Raw genomic sequence first — 19,918 nt, 5'->3', positions numbered from 1 at the left:
TTCACTCCCCCTCCCTCTGTGATTCTTTGATTCAAACGGTTGTAACTATGTAACCTGTAACTTGCTGATTCAACTATTATAATTATGTAACCTGTAACTTGCTGATCATCATGTAAAGCGCTCTGATACCTCCGGGTCTAGCCAGCACTATATAGAACTTTGCAAATAAATAAATAAATAAATAAATAATAAATACGTTATGAAGAACAGTGGTTCCTAAGGAAAAGATTCCACGCAAAATGTATCATTCAAAGAAGGAGAGAGTGAGAAAGCCTCCATAATGATTTTCTTTCTATTGGTAACAAAAGAGAAAAACAATGCTTTTAGAGGATATAATGTTTGTAATGCACACAAATAGTCATGGTATAATACTGGTATTGACACATGAGACAAAATAAATCACATTTCACCAGGTGTTCATTGAAACAAGGGCACAGTGAAAAGAAGTGCTGCTCATAGTACAGAAAAAGAAATGAAGAACAAAATAGGTTTAGATCCATTTGAGATCATAGATGGTTGCTTGTGGATTTTCCAATGAATAAAGGCAGATATATATGGTACAAAAATTACGCCTTGCATAAGCAGTCAAATCAAATTGTTGTTGATGTTTTGGACCCTTTTTGTGAGATGAATTTGATGGGGTCTGCCTCAGTACAAAGTCAAAGATGCACCTCTGCCGTCATAAGAATAGCACCATAGAAGAACATTCTTTCCAGAGGAAGGGTTCCATGCATCTTGGAAGTGTAAGAGTCTTAGGAGACTTTAATCTTCACACAGATGAGTACAGCTGTGCCCAGGCAACCCAGTTTTGGGAATTAGAGGGCCTTCGCCTCACGCAATTGGTTATCGCACCTACTCATAGAGCGGGCCACACGCTAGATCTAATTTTTTCTAATAATCTGAATCTAAGAGTGGGAGTCCCTCTACGCCTGACCTGGACAGATCACTTACTGGTACCACTTACTTTTAGCTTAGAGTCTACGCCACCAGCACAGAGGAAAAATTAGGCATTGAAAATAGATATGCGGAAAGTCACTAAAGAGGCCCTTGGGCCTGTACCTTTAGAAACACTGCACTAGCTAGCAGGCAACCCGGACAGCGATTCATCCTGCTTTAACGTATGGGTTACAGCTGCCTTAGATACAGTTGCCCCGCTAATACCAGTCACTTCAAAAAAACCTTAACCTCCTGCCCCTTGGTTTTCTAAGGAACTAAGAATGAAGAAGAGTAGTTGCAAGAAGCTGGAACGTTCACAGGCTGAAGTGGTGCAAGATGAAGGAATATTTTTCTAATTGCATCAAGACTTCAGATAGTTCTAACAAAGACATTTTTAAGATCGTAAAATTCTTTTACGAATCCTACAGCTTTAAATAGCCCGTTTCACCCCTCTTTCGCTCTATGCTCAAGCTTGTCAGACTTTTTTGAGGAAAAGGTCTTTAATATCTACTTCAGTTTTCCAATAGATGTGGAACTCACAACTCACCTGTGGATCACGGATTCTCACTGTCAGAATTTCTCCCTCTGTCAACTGAGGAGTCATTGTCAGACTTACTGAATTGCAAATCGGGCTCGCCTGGTGATCCCTACCCGCTTTTTTAGTAGGCTGGTGCACTGGCTATATATACCCTATACTAAATCAGATCTAGAACTCCTACTTGAAATCAGGCATTTACCCTGAGGCATGGAAGCAAGCGTTCCTGCTCACTTTATTAAAGAACCTTAGGCTGATCCTGGGGTGCTCAGCAACTTTAGGCCTATTTCTTTGCTAACAGCCCATGCTAAGATTTTAGAGAGTGTGGTTCATAAGCAGCTGGCAGGCTTCATTGAAACTAATGGTCTTTTACATGACTTCAATCGGGCTTCAGAGCTGGTTATAGTACTGAGACCGCTCTTTTAGAAGTCTCTAAATCAGTACAAGAGTCCGTGAACGAAGATGCCTCTGCCATGCTGGTGCTGCTAGATTTATCGGCAGCATTTGATACAGTGGCGCACCCTATCATGCTCAGGAGATTGATCCAGGCGAGAGTGTGTGGAATGGCACAGTCCGGGCTACCTTCATTCCTGGAGAAAGGGATTGTCATTGAGCCCGTTGCTTTTCTACATCTACCTCACCCCATTGGCCACTCTTTTTGAATCTTGGGTGTGAAGGTAGTCTCTTATGCAGACAATACACAGCTGGTGTTCTCTTTCAAAGAACACTCTGTGGCGGCTTTTCACGATTTCAAGGAATGCCTAAAAAACATTTTGGATGGAAGAATAGACACTGCCTGACATAGAATGCAGAAAAGACCGAAGTTTTGTTCTTTAGTCAAGCATCACCCCCTCCGTCTAATCTTTGGTGGCCGTCAGAGTTGAATCCACCTCCAATCCCAACAGACTCAGCCAAAAATTTGGGAATTAGGCTGGACAAGGACCTATCATTCACCGTTCAGGTACGACATATCTCCTCTATGTGTTTTTGGAAGATGAGATCCATTTGGAAATGTATATGCTTCTTGCCAGAGGAATAACGGAAGACAACAGCCCATGCTCTAGTGATCTCTCAGCCTATATCTGGGGTTACCTGCATACCTGACTCGCAGGCTACAAATTATCCAGAATTCCGCAGCAAGATTGATTAGGCAGGCATCTTTCTGTCACCACATCTCCTCTCATTTGAGTCAGTTTCAATGGTTCCCAGTAATCAAGAGGATAGAGCTCAAGTAATTGATTTTGGCTTCCAGGGCTACCAGATATCTGGGCCCCAGGTACCTTAGGGAGAGGCTGCATTTATACCATCAAGATCAGGTCTTGAGATCCAACCACCTGCAGATTTCGAGGGTTCCATGCTTTTGCAAAGCCTGGCAAGGTGGCAGGTCCTTTGCGGGAAAAACAGCAAGACTCTGGAACTCTCTGCTGGTTCACCTTAGCCGGCTAGAATTAGAATTCAGGAGAGCACTAAAAACCTGGCTCTTCACGCAGACATAACTGCCAGTCTGACCCTCACGTGAGCCTGCCGTTAGCACCGGGATACCTCCGTAGAAGTAGCCATACATTTTAGAAATAGTGATCACATTCCATAACATTACAATTGTAGCCTAATAATGTCCAGTTAGTTACATACCTGTGGTGCTAAACAATGAGGCCAAGGAACAACCCATAATAGAATCCCTGGTGTCTGGGTGGTATAGCACTTTAGCCACCTGGGTGGTATGGCAATTTACCCACCGGGTAACTACTCCCTGGTCAGTTCTGGAGAGCTCTGTGGAATCTAGCTTCCCACTCTGACGTGAAGACATACGAGCTTTGTAATGGTAGTGATCATTTTATAATGTGCAATAAAGCAACTCAAACTAGTTAGTGCATCAATGATTGCTTTTGGGTTGAATGTGATCTACCCTCAAATAAATGTATGAGGTAGAAATGTGCTATAGAACCCTGCATTCAATAATGTTGCTTGACTACGCCAACAATGTTTATAGGTCCAAGACTGTGATGCAAATGGCCATTTTAAACAAACAGTCATGTCGTTTTTTGAATTACTAGGTATTATATTAACTTCTGGTACATACAATACAAGAATAATGAACTAGTCAATCGGTCTGAGACACCAATACCATCAATTATTGATGCTTTTACTAGTTCAGATTACTTTATTACACATCTCAACATGGCCACTACCATTATGATGTTTGACACATGACATTGTTACATCCCTTAGCTGTATAACTGGGTCTAACGTGGCATTAACATTTGGGTGAGAATCAGACACTGAGTGCCCTCGCCTTGCAGTGAGTTTTTATGTCTAGTATTACTTTTATCCAAGCCTGCACACAGATATGGTGACCTTATTGATGGCTTTGGTCTTTAAATTAAAATCTATATCTTCAACTAAGGGAAGCATTCAACATGGCACCTGATGAGAGTAACCCAGCCTGTTAGTTTCAAGGGCGGGGCGACCTCTTCGATTAATGTGTGACTGGTCTTTCGGAGTGTTTGACCTTTCTCAATTTGCTGGAAATGCAATACTTATGTTGCCCATACTGGAAGCATTATCAGCATGCAATAGGGACGCCATTACTGTTTTTAAGACGAGATCTGGCTTGGAGATATTGCAATATTGGAGCTCAGCATGAGCCAAAGACAATGCAAAAAGTGGATGTGGCGGTATGTCATGCAGCACAATGTCTTCGTGGTCTGATAGTTAATCGTTAATTGGTTACAAGATGGCGCACCATTGACTCACACTTTAGTTGAATTCTATATTGTGTGGGATTAGAACACTGGCATCTACTGCACAGACAGATATTTATGTATGGCAATTTTGTAGAACAACGTGTTAGTGTTTTTGAGAAGTACTAACCCGCGATGCTGCCATGATGGTTGTAAGACATCAACTGAAGTAGAAGGTTGCCACCAAAAATGGCAAGTCGTGGGTCTACTGGACAAGTAGAAATTAAGTCATATGTATGTTATATTATACTTTGCACAGAATATTCGATAGAGATTCAATCGACTTTATATAGGATTGATATTTGCATTTATTTCATGTATTTTCTTTTTTACAGAATATGACACAGAATTGCTTTTTAAGTACACTCGGACTTGTTTCTGAAATGCACTGTGGTGTTCTGATGAAATATGACGAAAAATGTAATGTTACACACAGAGAAATTTGTTTTTGCAAAACAAATTCAATCTAAAAATAATCAGGACAATTGGTGAGTGCAGCAGCATGATGATTTTTTTAATAAAGTTTGAAAATAAACTAATCTAATGGAGAAAATATGATTCTGCAAGTTTTCTGTGGCCAGGCACTGCATCTGTGGGTCTGACTAGTCTGATGGCAGGCGGCTTGATAATCTTTATATGAACAGTTATGAACAGGGAGTGAGACCATATAGCACACTAAACAAGGCTGAAAGGATCAAAATATTAGAAAGAGAGGGGAGTGTTTGATAGTCTGTGGTGGAGCCATAAGGCAGCAACCTCGCTAGGACTTATGGACACATGGACCTAAATCTGCCAATTTAAAGAATCGGAAATTCAAACAGTATTACCTTGCATTACTTAGTTTTATCCAGGTAGAAGCTGCCCCTTAAGGTATTACATTCGACTTTTATAACCTACTAAATCCGATTATCAAGATTAAAAGCACGTTTCAATGAGGTGACTTTATGCAACATTACCCCTTTATCCAATTACATGCATTAATAAAACTCTGCTCAGACCAACAGCTGCAGGAAAAAGCCACCACCGAAGCAGGGAGAATGCAATGCAAAAGCCTCGGTCTGTCTCTTAATTTAACAAACGCTGCTGTACCTCCTGCTCAGGGACATCTATTCGGCCCATCATACATGTGACAGCTGACCGATGAGGTCCTGCAGGCAGAGCAAAGCACAGACACAAACCTGATCTATTTCAAGGTGTAAAGGCAGTCCCCAGAAAAGATCCGGGCAGGCACGTCAATTACTACTTCAGTGTCAAATGGAGGTGCACTCATGGCTTTAAGTGGGCCGGGTCTCAAGGGGTCTGAGCACCGGCAGTTTTTTTCAGGGGGCCTCGAAACGGGTCTCTATCGGGCTCTGTTTTGAGCCCTGACACAGGCAGTCCGTTTTTATCCCAGACTGCAGTTGCTGTCACTGCAGTCCGGAAAAAAGTGCCAGGGAGCAAAACAAAGCCTGATAGAGACCCGTTTCGAAACAGCACCAGGCACATGGATGTGCTCTGCTCACACTGCTCACTTCTCAGTAGTAGAGAAGTTACAGCATGACGTCATGCCAGGGGAGCGTTGTGGGGAAGGGAAATCCTTTAAGAGTTATTTTCTTTCTGGATTTCCCTTCTCTTTCTGAAACTCAGGAGCAGCAACATTGTGGTGGCGTCACCAGGGCTTTAATTGGAAGCTTTGTCAATATTATATACAAGTCATAGTTGCAGTTTATTTATCTCCTGCAAGTAATAACCATAACGCCCCTAATTACACTGACCACGCCCCTTTGAGAGACCCCCCAGTTTTTTATCCCACTTAAAGCCCTGACTCCAGGAGTTTTCATATTACTTGTAACATGTTAAGTATGGCCTAAAAAATGGAGACTGCAAATTGTTTCCGGTTGAATAAAAGTCAGATCTCTGGAAGTGTCGCACATGGGAAGCAGCCACTTGGCAAGTTATTGTGCGCCCCAAAGTCAGTTAATTAGTGCATGCTTCCTGAAGCAACGACAAAGGTCAGCTATTCGCTACAAATTAAAACTCTCATGCAAACGTCACTTGGTAACACCTCAGAGGGAGATTTAGAGAATAATATGGAGGAATTTCATTCCCACATTGAACTGTTTTGGAGTAACATTTAACAACGGCGAAAAATAACATACAATCATTTTAATTTAAAGAATGGGGCTTCACACCTAAGTTGGGAGTGCTGGCATGTATAATGACTCATGAGCCGCAGCAAACTGAGCATCACACAAAAAAACTAGAAGACATCATGAGTTCATAAAAACCTAAAATAACGCTATGTACAAGAGACCTTTTAAATTATACACTTAAGTAAATCGAAATTAAAATGCACGATTACTTTACACTTTGTGACCTCACTGAAATATTGCTGCAGTAAAAGAATACATGACAATACAGTCCTAACTTAGAAAAATCTGCACATGATGGGAATTCAAAAAGGTGAGTGGCTATGGAGCTTCTGGGCAGTATGGCCTCCACATAATACTATTGGTGCAAAGAGAACCTGAAAAATGCCCAGCCTTCAGCAAAACCTATCTCTGAAAGCACCATGAATTGTTTTAGGGGAAACGGCATTAACAACGCGGTCGGAACCATGCATGCTGTTACCAAACTTACCATTACCATGCATATGCGTAACCACGCATATGCCTTTACCACACATATGTCTTTACCATACATATGGCTTTAACATGAATATGCCTTTACCACGGATAAGCCTTTACAATGATTTTCGCTGTAAAAGCGGTAAAGGCATATGCAGGGTAAAGGCAGTCAGCACTCGAGATTCAGAGTGAATGGGCGGAGGGTAAGAAGTGTTGGAGACTTGGAGGGACTTCTTCTTTCCTGGAGGAGAATGGAAGGAACAGGATAGGGACCTGGCTTGGTGTGTAGGGCAGAGGACTGGGTTTTGGGGGGAGGGGAGCTTTTAGAACAGGACAGTTTTAGGGCTCAGGACGGGGGGCAGGGTAGTTTTTGGGACTGGGGTGGTTTTAGGGCTCAGAGCTGGGGCTGGGTGTTTTTAGGGCTGGGGTTAGGGACATTTTCAGGGCTGGGGCTAGTTTCAGGGCGGGGGACTGGAGTATTTTCAGGGATGGGTCATCTTCAGGGCTGGGGGCTGGGTTTTAGGGCTCAGGGCGGGGGTGTAATCTTTATCACCCATATGCCATTACTAATCATGCCTTTACAACAACATTTGTTGTAAAGGTATGCATGGTAAAGGCATGTCTGGTAAAGACACAGTGGTGATACGTTGTTAAGGTATGCAATATGATCGTGTGCGTAGTTCCGTCATACAATCGTCGCTTTATGATACATCCTTGTCAGCCTGGAACAAGATCTGAAAAAGGGAGGTTTTTTTGGTGTTTTTAGGTTTAAATTTGTTTTATTGGTTTCAGAAAATAGACAAATACATTGCATCGCAGTATTGAGTCCACGAGAGAATGCAAATGGCAGGCTGAAGTAACCGCTGCAGATAAAGTTGCACATAGCCTTCAAGGGATGTCGGGCCCACAATTGTCCTCGGGTTATGTCGCCATAATGACTTGTGGATCTAGACTAGGATCTCGCATGAACCCAAGCTAAGTATAACGAAGCCAACAAACCCCTTCCCCCACCCCCTCCCCAACCAGTGTGCTGATGTGTGTGGATTAGATAGAGCGTATGTGTGGAGTGCTCACAGTTTTTGGGTGTTTTAAATGATTATTGCAATTCTGAATCTGGGAAATGAATCACAGGTCTGCGGCTTTCAAGGGAACAGGGAGAAGGAAAATGATTTTGTGGTCAGGTCATTGTAACAGTCTGCTTTAACCTCTTCGGCGCTTATGACAGAATGGTTCCGCCACGCGCCTCGGGTGAGCTGTGCTAGTGACGGAACGGTTCCGTCACGGCCCGCTTGACGCGCGGGGCTGATTTCGCACCTGCGCGGGGCGTTCTATTGAGTGGGCGCGTTCGTGACGGAACTGTTCCGTCACTAGCACAGCTCACCCGTGGCGCGTGACGGAGCAATTCCGTCACAAGCGCAGGTGAGCCGTGCGACCCCCCCCCACCCCCTAGCACTGCGGCGGAATTGCCGCTGCAGTGAAGGGGTTAAACAACCAAGTATTTCTTAAACATTGCCAGAATACCCTTTGAGATGTTCAAAGGCCTCCAAATGACTTCGCCACCTTCTGTTACTCACCTGAGGCTTTGGCGTCAAAATCTTGAATTTAGAATATCAGTCTACACTTTTATGAACTCCACAATATTCACTACCTTTATATTATCAAGTTAAGTAGATGTGGAGTTAAGAATAGTATATATATACTTCCCTATGTATGTGTACCTAAATGATATCTCAGTAGCCCATACTGTGGACTCAATGTATGTGCACACTGATATTCTTTTCTTGACTGTGATATTGTGACATAAACCCCGCAGAGACTGTTCTATCACTATCAGTGAGCCTAATCTAAAAGATTCTCCATGGTGGCTTAAATCAGCCTGCTTTCAGATAATGCTAGCTGGCCTTTGGAGGCACTCCACAAGCCACTGGACACCCTAACTTGCTCTTAGCACACTCCCAGGCAACTCTCATATCTCCCCAGTGGACCCTCAGAGAACTCCAGCAGGCAGCCAGCCTGTTTTCCAGACACCTTCATTTTGACATTACACCAATTTGTCCTCAGAGCACCATCATCTGATATTTACCAGTGGCGTCCCTTGGTGTGACATCAGACAGCTTCAGTATGTTTTTAGCACCCTAATAGAGACCCTCAGATTGCCCCAACTCTGATCTAGTGCTTCGTTCACAGGTGGCCCTCAGATATCTATAGCATTTCCTTAAGAGCGGTACTGTCATAAGAAGAAGTGTGAGAACACACAGTGGTAGGAATTCTATAAATCCCTTCAGATTACGGAACTTTCCTTCACAGAAATGTAAAGAAATGGGTAATCTTAGCCAAAAATGTAGGTTTTTCAGGGCATTCGGTGTAAGAAAACATAGTGGGATCCATGCAAGCCACACCACCGTTTATTTGCCTTGGTCTGTAAGTTTCAGAAATGCCAAGTATGTGTACTGTTCCGTAGTTGCCCAGTGCTCAAATTACGCAGCCACTCACTATTGCAAGAGAGGCAAAATTATAATTTACCTCCTCTCTGCTGGACAATAAGTCAAGACTTTCGCAAAATGAATCCAGAATTTCCTCTTGCTTTGCGTGAGGATGCGCTAGGCCCCAGAGTGTTGGGGCTTTAGGGCAGGGACATCATCCTGTCAGGATGGGCAAGCCCCCGTCCCAATTAAAACAAGCATTGGAAATGCAATAGGTCTCGCATTAGAAAAGTTGGAGTTATTGGTCTTGTAAATGACATATTTTATTTATTTCTTGGTTTTTAAAATTGCTAAATTGATGGCTTTGTCATTTACAATGCCAATAGTTCTAACTTTCGCGAATGTGACACCTATAGCATTTGGAATGCAACATGTTTTGTATTTACGTGACTTAGATGGCAGCTCTGGTGGTTAGGCCACATCTCTAGAGAGCAGGAGAGTGCAGCAGGGGAGAGAAGCACAGCAATGCAATAGGTCTCGCATTAGGAAAGTTTGAGCTATTGGTATTGTAAAGGACACATTTTTTATTTATGTGCTTGTTTTGAAAATAGCGAATTAATAGCTTTGTTATTTACAATGCCAATAGTTTTATATTTCGCAAATGTGACACCTATTGTAACACAATATGTGTTGTGAGGGTGAGGGGTTGAGGGTGAGGGGTTGAGGGTGAGTGAGGGTGAGGGGTTGAGGGGGAGTGAGGGTGAGGGGTTGAGGGTGAGTGAGGGTGAGTGAGGGTGAGTGAGGGTGAGTGAGGGTGAGGGGTTGAGGGAGAGGGGTCGAGGGTGAGGGGTTGAGGGTGAGTGAGGGTGAGGGGTTGAGGGTGAGTGAGGGTGAGGGGTTGAGGGTGAGTGAGGGTGAGGGTGAGTGAGGGTGAGTGAGGGTGAGGGTGAGTGAGGGTGAGGGGTTGAGGGTGAGTGAGGGTGAGTGAGGGTGAGGGGTTGAGGGTGAGTGAGGGTGAGGGGTTGAGGGTGAGTGAGGGTGAGGGTGAGGGTGAGTGAGGGTGAGGCTGAGGGGTTGAGGGTGAGTGAGGGTGAGTGAGAGTGAGGGTGAGGGTGAGTGAGGGGTTGAGGGTGAGGGGTTGAGGGTGAGTGAGGGTGAGGGTGAGGGGTTGAGGGTGAGTGAGGGTGAGGGTGAGAGGTTGAGGGTGAGTGAGGGTTAGGGGTTGAGGGTGAGTGAGGGTGAGGGGTTGAGGGTGAGTGAGGGTGAGGGGTTGAGGGTGAGTGAGGGTGAGTGAGGGTGAGGGTGAGGGTGAGGGTGAGTGAGGGTGAGGGTGAGTGAGGGCGAGTGAGGGCGAGTGAGGGCGAGTGAGGGTGAGTGAGGGTGAGTGAGGGTGAGTGAGGGTGAGGGGTTGAGGGTGAGTGAGGGGTTGAGGGTGGGTGAGGGGTTGAGGGTGGGTGAGGGTGAGGGGTTGAGGGTGGGTGAGGGTGAGGGGCTGAGGGTGAGTGAGGGTGAGTGAGGGTGAGGGTGAGTGAGGGTGAGTGAGGGTGAGGGTGAGTGAGGGTGAGGGTGAGGGGTTGAGGGTGAGTGAGGGTGAGGGGTTGAGGGTGAGTGAGGGTGAGGGGTTGAGGGTGAGTGAGGGTGAGGGGTTGAGGGTGAGTGAGGGTGAGGGTGAGTGAGGGTGAGTGAGGATGAGGGGTTGAGGGTGAGTGAGGATGAGGGGTTGAGGGTGGGTGAGGGTGAGTGAGGGTGAGTGAGGGTGAGTGAGGGTGAGTGAGGGTGAGTGAGGGTGAGTGAGGGTGAGTGAGGGTGAGTGAGGGTGAGTGAGGGTGAGTGAGGGTGAGTGAGGGTGAGTGAGGGTGAGTGAGGGTGAGTGAGGGTGTTGCAACTTTTTTTGTTACTTTTGATCCACACTTTTTGTCTGAAATCGCCGCATTAGATAGCAGATGACCGATTATGTGGTAAATACGGCAAGCCCAAAGTAACGCGGGAACTGCCACGGCTTCAAAATCGCATCATTCCAGTGGTCCTGGGTATAGATGGGGCACGTGATGGTTTATTAATGCCTAGGCCGGTTTTACACACACAGGTTCATGTAAAGTGAAAGCAAACCCTCTTTCCCTCACCAACAAGCCATCTGCAGTCTCAGTGCAAAATAACATTGTCCATTACAGGAAGTGAGGTTTATTCTTAGGGGATACTCAGTACGTGTACTAACAGCATGGCCCTCAGTGCTGAAGACAGACGCTGCTGTCGACATGGCGCGGTTTTATTTGCCCCAAAAAAACATGCACTAATGTATATTTATTTACAAGTCGTTTTATTGATTTTCATGAGCAATTTGCTGAAGCGATAACGTGCAAGTTCACCTAGATATTGCTAAGAGTGTTGGAAAAATCTAATGGATTTATTAAATAATGGGCAACAGCCTCTGGCAAAGCAATTGCCGTAAAAAAAAAAGTTGTTTGCTCTGTAAATTGAAACTAGTTTGGTCCGGGATTCTCCACCCTCTTAGTGATCGTCTGGCCTGACCCGTCTGTAGGCTGTCAATGCTTGGAGAGAGCAGATTGGCTGGGGGAGGGGAGGGGGATCAGATTGCCACATGTATGCAGGAACAAGGGGGGATTCTAGCATTCACTAGTGCACAAATAAGAGAGGCTTTTAGTGTGGGTGTTTTTTTATTTTTTATTTCATTTTGGGAACACGTCATACGATTTGTTTTAAACCTTTAACCAGCAACAGAAAAGAGAAAAAATATGTTTACATTTTTTTACCACATTGAAAGAATGGCCGTTTGCAATCATGCAAGCTGCGTGGCGAAATGAATCTGTGTTATGGTATCAAACTGTTAACAAGACGGAGGGAAGGAAGATAAGGGGAGGGGGGAGGAGAAATGCGACACGGCGGGCAGGGGAGGGGGCAAGGGGGGAGGAGAAATGCCACACAAACACGACGGAGGACGGGCAGATAAGGGGAGGGGGGAGGAGAAATGCGACACGGCGGGCAGGGGAGGGGGCGAGGGGGGAGGAGAAATGCGACGTGCGGATGAGGGAACTGATGTGCACGCGCTTTTAAGCTCAATGCGCATGCGCATTGAGCTTAAAAGTCACGGGCACTGCAAGGAATCGCCACGATTCCTTGCAAGTTAGTTAAAGAGTGGTTAAGCCCCCATAGTCTCGCAAGCTCGATGCGCATGCGCATCGACAGGCGAGACCTAAAAATATATATATATATCCCTGTCATGATGCTTTAGAGGCAGATTAGGGGTAAACCTCCAATATTCCCCTAGGTTGTCTGGTTTAGCAGAAAGACTGATGGGTTTTAGGGGTTAGAGGATTTGGATTCATGTGTGCCGACCCCACACTGTTCTTTTTTTTGCATTCTTAGGTGTAGCAGGCTTTCTGATCCCCTGAGGCACACTGTCGGAACTACCCCAAACTGCTTCCAGGAGGGTCCAAAAAAGACTGCTGGGGTTTTCAGAGTGGGAACACAGCCCAATGCCTTAGTCGGCTGGAACCCATTTTTTACATCTTATTGTCATTAATTTAGGCAGTAAAAATTCTACCTCTGCCTGATTACGTCAAGATTTGTTCAGATACTGCATTTTTGTATGGAATGTGTGGATGGCAATAGGATTAGAATGAATTTGAGTGCATGAGTGGTACTGTATTTATTGTGTTTGTATAATCCAGGTTTTCTTTCTTTCCTGTTTTGTAATAACTTTGTTGGTACTTGTTGTAATATGTATTTTTCACAAAATAATATATACCAAAAAAAGATTAAAATACTTTTAAGAAATGAAAAATGAATAAACAAAATAAGAATGATGAAATAAAATACTAAAATGAAATTCATTAGTTCTGATGTTATTGTTGTGCATGAACAAAGTAAATATATGTAAACCATGTTTATAATGAAAAGTATATAGGTCTTGAGGGAATTTTTTCAGTACTGTTACTTTTCTCTCCCCTTTTTTCCCCCGACCTCAAAGTAACGTCAGTAACGTCAGAGGGGTCCCCTCTTATATGTATCCTAGACGGCTGTCCCTACCTCAGTTTAAAGAAATAATAATAACCCTGCCATCTACTGGGCTTCCTGCAAGCCCCCCAACCCCCAAGGGGCTTGACTGAGGCTGAACCCTCAATTGTCTCTGCCTGTGGTGCGGCGGGTGCACAAAGACTGTTGAACGTGTTTGGAGGTGGGGGAATGGGCTGCACCCAAACATTTTTGTGTTATGCAATAATTATCCCTGGTGTCTAGTGGCTTTTTCTGCCCCCATCGATTTCGGGTTTGGGATAACCACCCCACCCCCAATCAGCCCTTCAGGGGGCAGAAAGACTGAATTTTAATTTCTTTGAAACAGATCACTGGGCCATGCCCAATGGTGCAGTTTGCCCACAAACGTTATTCCTCATGTTTAGTGGATAGATCCTTGCTCGATGATTCACCAGGAATGTGCAGCAGGTAACAGGATATTGTCCCGCTTTCCAGAGGTACCTCTCATGCTTAAATCAGAGTGAGGTATGCCCACGACCACTGATCAAGGTGAAAGCAACTGTCGAATAATGTCACCAACTGGTTTCACTTTCAATCTGTGTAATATCAGCACTCTGGAAGCTTCTACCTTTGCTGATCAAGGAAGCCTGTGCCTTGGTACTTTCCGCTCACTTGCTGGAACTTGATGGGTATTTACACTACTCCGAGGCATTTCTATTTGTGTTACAAGGAGCTCATCTGTATTTTTGAGATTTATAAACCTTTTAAAGTTAAATGTGTCTGGAAAAAAACAACAGTGGAAAGGTGCACTGCCAGGATTGCAGTGTTGGCAGACCACTAGCTATAGAATTTATGCAGAGCTCTGAGTCATGTTCGAGTCAGCAGCATTTCATCTCTCTGAACTTGTATAAACGAGCACCAGCTGCGGTTATGTAACAAGGTTGCACAATCCTGCTTAGCATGTACAATGGCTTAGATAACATCCAACTAGAAGAACCAGGTCAGTTTTAGATGCTTTCTATTAGGGATGTCTAGTCTGTAGACAAGGGACAATTGTTTATTTTTACCAGACTGAAATGTCTGCTAAGGGGCGTGGGTTTTGCTTGCCTTCGACTGTATTCACCAGTGTCTCTTTATTTGGCTGTAGCTAATGGTTGTATTGTTATGTGCCTAACAAAGTCATTTTATTGTTCCACTTTCCTTCGATTTTTCGGATTGGTGGCAAATATTACCAACCAGATATGCAAATAGTACTGCATTAAATGCCGTACAACCAGGGTTTTAAGGGTGCACGCTCTGTCAAGGCCTGCTAATCGGTATGAGCATGTAAAAGGCTCAGGGAAGTCAACGTCACAACTAATATATAATAATGTATTGTGCTTTTGCAGAACATTTTTGCTTATTTATTTTCTTAATATATTTTTTCCTTGCGACACTAGCACTTCAGAGTACATTTACATAGATAATTGATTTAAAAAAAGTTTGTGAAAAGAAGGTCTGTTCTGAGGTGGGTTTTTTTAAAAGTGTTTCCTATAATTCCTCCGACTTGCCTGAATCTCTGATGGTCGCCATCAGGAGAACAAAGACCTCATTGTTATTCCCTTTTCTGACCGTTTTCTCTTTTTTGTTCAAGGTCAGAGTCAGATAATGAAAAATAATCCCCGATCCCAGACAGCGAGTGGCAGTGGCCCCCACTGGCACACATTGAGCACTGCTCCAGCAGGCTATGCATGACAAACCTTAGCATTGCACCACAAATTGTGATTAGTGACGAAATATACTAGCTTTCAGTTATAATACATTTGGCATTTTAATATATGTTTTCTTATTTGCCCTTTTTCCATGCATTTCTGCAAACTATATATGACTTAAAAGTAAATGTTCTCATTTGGAAATAGTTCATTGGGGCATAAATGCCCGACGCTGGAGCCGGAAACCAGGGTTCGAGCCTCAAGGTCGCGTCCACATCCTGTGATTCTGGGCAAATCACTTAATCTCCCCGTGCCTGAATGTGTAATGTAAATACGGTGCTCATGTAAAGTGCTCCAATATCTTTGAGTCGAATTTGCGCTATATAAAATATGCGGGGGAAAAAAACAATGCATAGAATTCCAATCTTAGACCATCAATGACTGTGGCACCCCATTCAAAGTCCCAACCAGAGCATCAGTCGCTCTAGATGTCTTCAGCATTCTGTCTCTCTATCTGCAACTTCCCACTATTCTACAGACTGTAGCCAATGACCCATAACTTTGGAAATGTTATTCTGAACCGCGAGCTCCATTCGCGAGCTCCATTCTTGGTCCGTGTGGGCCTGGTGCACAGTCCTTTATAAAACTCTTTAATCTATGCATCCATTACTAGGAGGTTCAGATCTTCTGTGCTTTCTACATCATCACAGCCCATAGAATAAGTAAATTGTCATCAAAGAGTTGAGCATCGGGGTGGGATTAATGGTATAGGTTGTGCTTTTGTAGACCAATGCCCAGGACAGGACTGGGAACCCAAAAGAGACCTGGCAAATTTCTCAGACCAGCCCCTGGGGAAGCACTGCCTGGCCCCGGGAGGCTGGAAACGCTTGCTAGCAGCTTTTGGTACTGGGGGCCGAAATTGCAGCACTGCTGCAAAACTGACCCCCAGTAACAAAACCGCCCCACCCTTCCAGCCTCCTGAGGAAAAGCCAGATCCAGTCAGTTCAGCCCAGTGAGAACCCCGGGTGTACTCCAACCCCTCAACTATTGTGCATCAAAGCTGATGTTGTAGGTTTCTCAAAAGTACGCCTTCAGCTCTTTGAATTGTGTTCTGCTTTGTTTGCTATACGTTTTTGTAATGTTTATCTTTCAGCTTTAGCTTTTCTCAGAATAAACTAACTCTTTCTATCATGTTACTTTTATGTGTTGTGACAGGTTCTTTGTAAATAACAGTCAGAGTGTTTGTCTTGCTGGATTTCTGAGTAAAACATGACTGTTCTTTTTTTCCAGATTCTGCAAGTGTTTTGCATTTAGTAATGGCCATAGAACCAAGTGTTATTTCACTTTGGACCACTCTCGTCATTGGACGTCAATTCACCAAAATGACAGGGGTAGCGGAAGTGACTTTACATGCCCATTGACCAGTGGCAGCTCCTTCGCTCATTGAGCAGTGCAAAAGAAAAAGAAAAGTACAAGAACAAGAAGTTATTATCATTTAATTTTTCTTGGTGGGACTCCACCCAGGTCGGGCAGGGCGGGGCTGGGCTTGTGCCGTCAGAGGGAGCAGGAGTGGTTTGCACTCCCTCCCTAAGTGCGCATGCCGGCTGGGCGCTCTGGGGCTGGCCAAACAGTCATGCTCACTTGGCATGTTCTCCACTGAGCTGTGTTGCCCCTAACCCAGTACACACACTCTGCCTACACATGTACACACATTCGCACACTCTCTTACATAAACACACTCAAAACTTCAAGCACCCACACAACATAGATACATTTAAAAGCATATTTTTTACTTTCCTCAGCTGCCATGGAAAGTCTTTGTCCAGCCATTTGTACTCCATTTTAATTAAAGTATCAGCTAATAATGTTATATTGTTCACTATTAGTATAATAAAAAATTGACAAGAACGAGCTGCTTCTGTTCCTGCCGCTGAGATTGCAACTGCTGATGCTAGGTGATGCAAAAGCAGTGGCAGGAGTCACAATGGGCATGCCAGGGGTCGCAGCAGTGACCCTTGGTGACCCCTTAATGGCGGCCATGCTCTCTCCGTGGCCTCAGCGCTGCTCCCCATCAAATTTCAGAGAAAAAAATATTGAACTTATCCCTCCAATGCTCTCTTCCCTGACGTGGATTCCTATAAACTAGTGATGAAATTTCAAAGGAATCCATGTTCTTCAATATAGCTCACAAATCTTTGCATCGCAAATCCTACCGAGCCAGGAAAATGAAGAGGTCACGGGAACTCGCTCCTTATATAGTTCAGACACAATGGTTACGAAGACTCTGGATTTAAAAGGAAAAAAAGAAAAACACCACTAGGGTTGTCCTGCTGGTGCAGGATTTAATCATATCCCTCCATACATACATAGTGCTCTTCTCCAGCATCAATAGAGAATTTAAATTGTTCATTTTCAGTCACCATTTTCTCCTCCATCCTTAACCCCCATGAACTCACTCTTGTCCTATTTGGTCAGTTCAACTTACCTGTATCAATGTCTATGCCTGAATGTTGCAACCCCTCATGTTATAAGCTTGAATTAGTTCTACTCCTCATCTGGTTTAGTCATCCATGTTGTTGACCTTTCCACATTCGATTGTATTCACAGACAGTATGTACAAGATGTCGAGATTGGTGATAATGCATTACTTTTGTTACGCTGGATTGATCCACCAGTCGACTCCATGTTTTATCTCTGCTATTTATGTACTGACCTTTAATGCCTTTCTTTGATGTCGTCATACATCTTATGTTAAAGTTTTACTGCTGTACAATTGATGTATTATAGAATGTAGTCTGGTGTTTCGTACTTTGTTCGCGGTATAGAAAACTGCATTTGCTTTGCAATGCTTGAACATAAGGAAGCGTGCCTGAAGCTTTGCTGTAGGCGTAAGGTCTGTACGCCAAAAAAACCAGGTGGCTTATAGGGTCTGTCAAGGCTTTCAAATGTAATGTTTATCACAATGCAAAATGGGATGATTCTGCTGCCAAACTCGGAGGAGATTATGGTTCACTTTTTGGAGTGCCCTGTGTTTTTCTGCATCGGTTTCTACCTTTTATCCCTCCGTTAACCCTCCAACACTCTTCTAGTGGCTGTGATTTAGTCAGTGGTAGGCCATGGGATGAGAACACCAACACAATTTGTTGTCACACCTAACACTAAGCTTGTGATTGGCAGATGCAATGGTAGATGCGGTAGAGTTAATACCTCCTATATCAGAAACAGGAAGGACTATAAAGCAGCTCCCAAGGCTACGGAACAATGTTCTGACTTACTTGCCAGCACCCAGAAATGAACAACACCGTAACTCCGTTTAATCAGCACCGAGGTCTACTGAACAACACTCATTACCCTTGAGAAGCACGGACGCCTACTGGTGATCACATAGGCGTTCACCTATACGAAGGAAGGCTTGAATAGCACCTATGATAATTCAGATGTATATAGAGGTATCAGGCACAGCGAGAGCTATTGCAGAACACCCTTGTCTATTGGGAAACATACATCAGTGCTTAATTGAACCTGTGGTTTCCCATTTAAGTGTTAACACAGGCGCATAAACCGGATGCCACAAGGTGGAACTGTATGGCTAATTTACAGATGACCAGAACAACAGTTAATTGTTAATTCTGTATACATTAAAAATGAATATTACCTGCCACCCAAGCCATTCTTATATCTTTCTGGGGGGCCTGGAATATTATGAACTGTCAGTCTTGTAGCATTCCCTCGCCACCATTCAGCGACTTGAGACCCTCACGGGTGAGTAGTCGCGCTTTATAAGAAACCGGATTGATTAATTGATGGAGTGTGATGGTCAGTAGTTGTGTTGTTATTATCATTGGCAGCATGGCAGGACAATGTGTGTATGGTGCAGGCTGCAGTGACCTCCGGATGAGGGCACTTATTCTTTTACAACTTCAGCACTGGCACACAGGCATACTGGCATGGTTCATTAGCGTTTCAGCCATGATGTGCCCCATCAATGTCAGGGTACTTTGGGAGGGTGTGGGGGGGGGGGTTATAGAGCTGAACTCGACCCGAAGGTCACGGAGCACTTTACATGAGCACCAGTTGAGTTACAGACGGACACATTCATTCATTTTGGTAGGAAGGGGGAGATTAGGAGATTTCCCAGAATCACAGGATGTTGAGCCGACGCCGAGACTCAAACCCGGTTTTGCAGCTTCGAGGTCGTCGCTGTAGCCGTTACTACCTAGCAGCACACATGACTAATAGGGAACACTTCTGCTAAATTTATAAAGCACCCTGAAATTTCAGGAATACTGTGGAATAGGTGAGCAGCACACAGAGTTATAGTGAGAGCCCCCTGGTGGTTCATTTCGGATAAAGACACTGTAATTGGCTACCTATCGGTGACTGAATAGTGGGGGCAATTATATAACTTGACAGTGAATTAAAAAGTCGTAATTTCTTCTGGATCGTAATTAAGATGGGTGTATTTTACTATGGAGAAACCATTGAACTGTGGTGTATCCACGTTTCCCACTGGGCGCAGCATTTTATGATTGACACATTCATGTATTTCATGCTACAGAAAAAAAGTCTCCTGGGAATGGTTTGGATTTTAAACTTGCTTTATAACCTTCAGTTCAGCGAATTTTAAACTATTTGACAACTTTACAATCCCTCCTTCAGAAAGGTCTTTGACCTGCACACAAGGCTACTACTGCACATCCAGGACTACACAATTTATAATTTTTTCCCCAAAATTGGGAAGGCACCCAGCACCCTAAATATGTTATTGAGAGGTTATTTTCAACACATATTTCAGTAAAATGACACTAATGATCTCCACTGGCATCAGCACTATATGAGAGTTGGCAGAGCATAATGCAAGCATTCAGACACAATGTATTTCGAGGAGGGAGGCGTGCTTACTCACAGAACAAGCCTTGGCAAAGTCAGTAGGTATAGCTTGCATCTTGCGTTCTAAGTAAATCAATTTAAAATGCCAGCAGAAGTGTACAAA

The 19,918-nt window shown here is 44.1% G+C and overlaps 1 protein-coding gene across 6 annotated transcripts in view; it reads right to left on the bottom strand.

Moving 5' to 3' along the window:
• GHR (growth hormone receptor) overlaps positions 1-19,918 on the bottom strand; it is a 1,047,683-nt gene that overhangs the window by 749,366 nt on the left and 278,399 nt on the right. Inside the window, exon 1 of one of the 6 annotated variants that reach the window (XM_086960597.1) lies at positions 197-292. The exons of the other annotated variants lie outside the window; for them this stretch is intronic. The gene's annotated coding sequence lies outside the window, so the exon portion shown is untranslated. Of the gene's footprint in view, positions 1-196; positions 293-19,918 lie in introns of those variants that run through there. 6 annotated transcript variants of the gene reach the window in all.

Source organism: Lissotriton vulgaris, chromosome 3_1 (genome assembly GCF_964263255.1).
Source record: "Lissotriton vulgaris chromosome 3_1, aLisVul1.2, whole genome shotgun sequence".
Taxonomy (NCBI): domain Eukaryota; kingdom Metazoa; phylum Chordata; class Amphibia; order Caudata; family Salamandridae; genus Lissotriton; species Lissotriton vulgaris.
The sequence above is the reverse complement of the archived record's forward strand: the minus strand, read 5'-3'. Positions and strand labels throughout refer to the sequence as shown.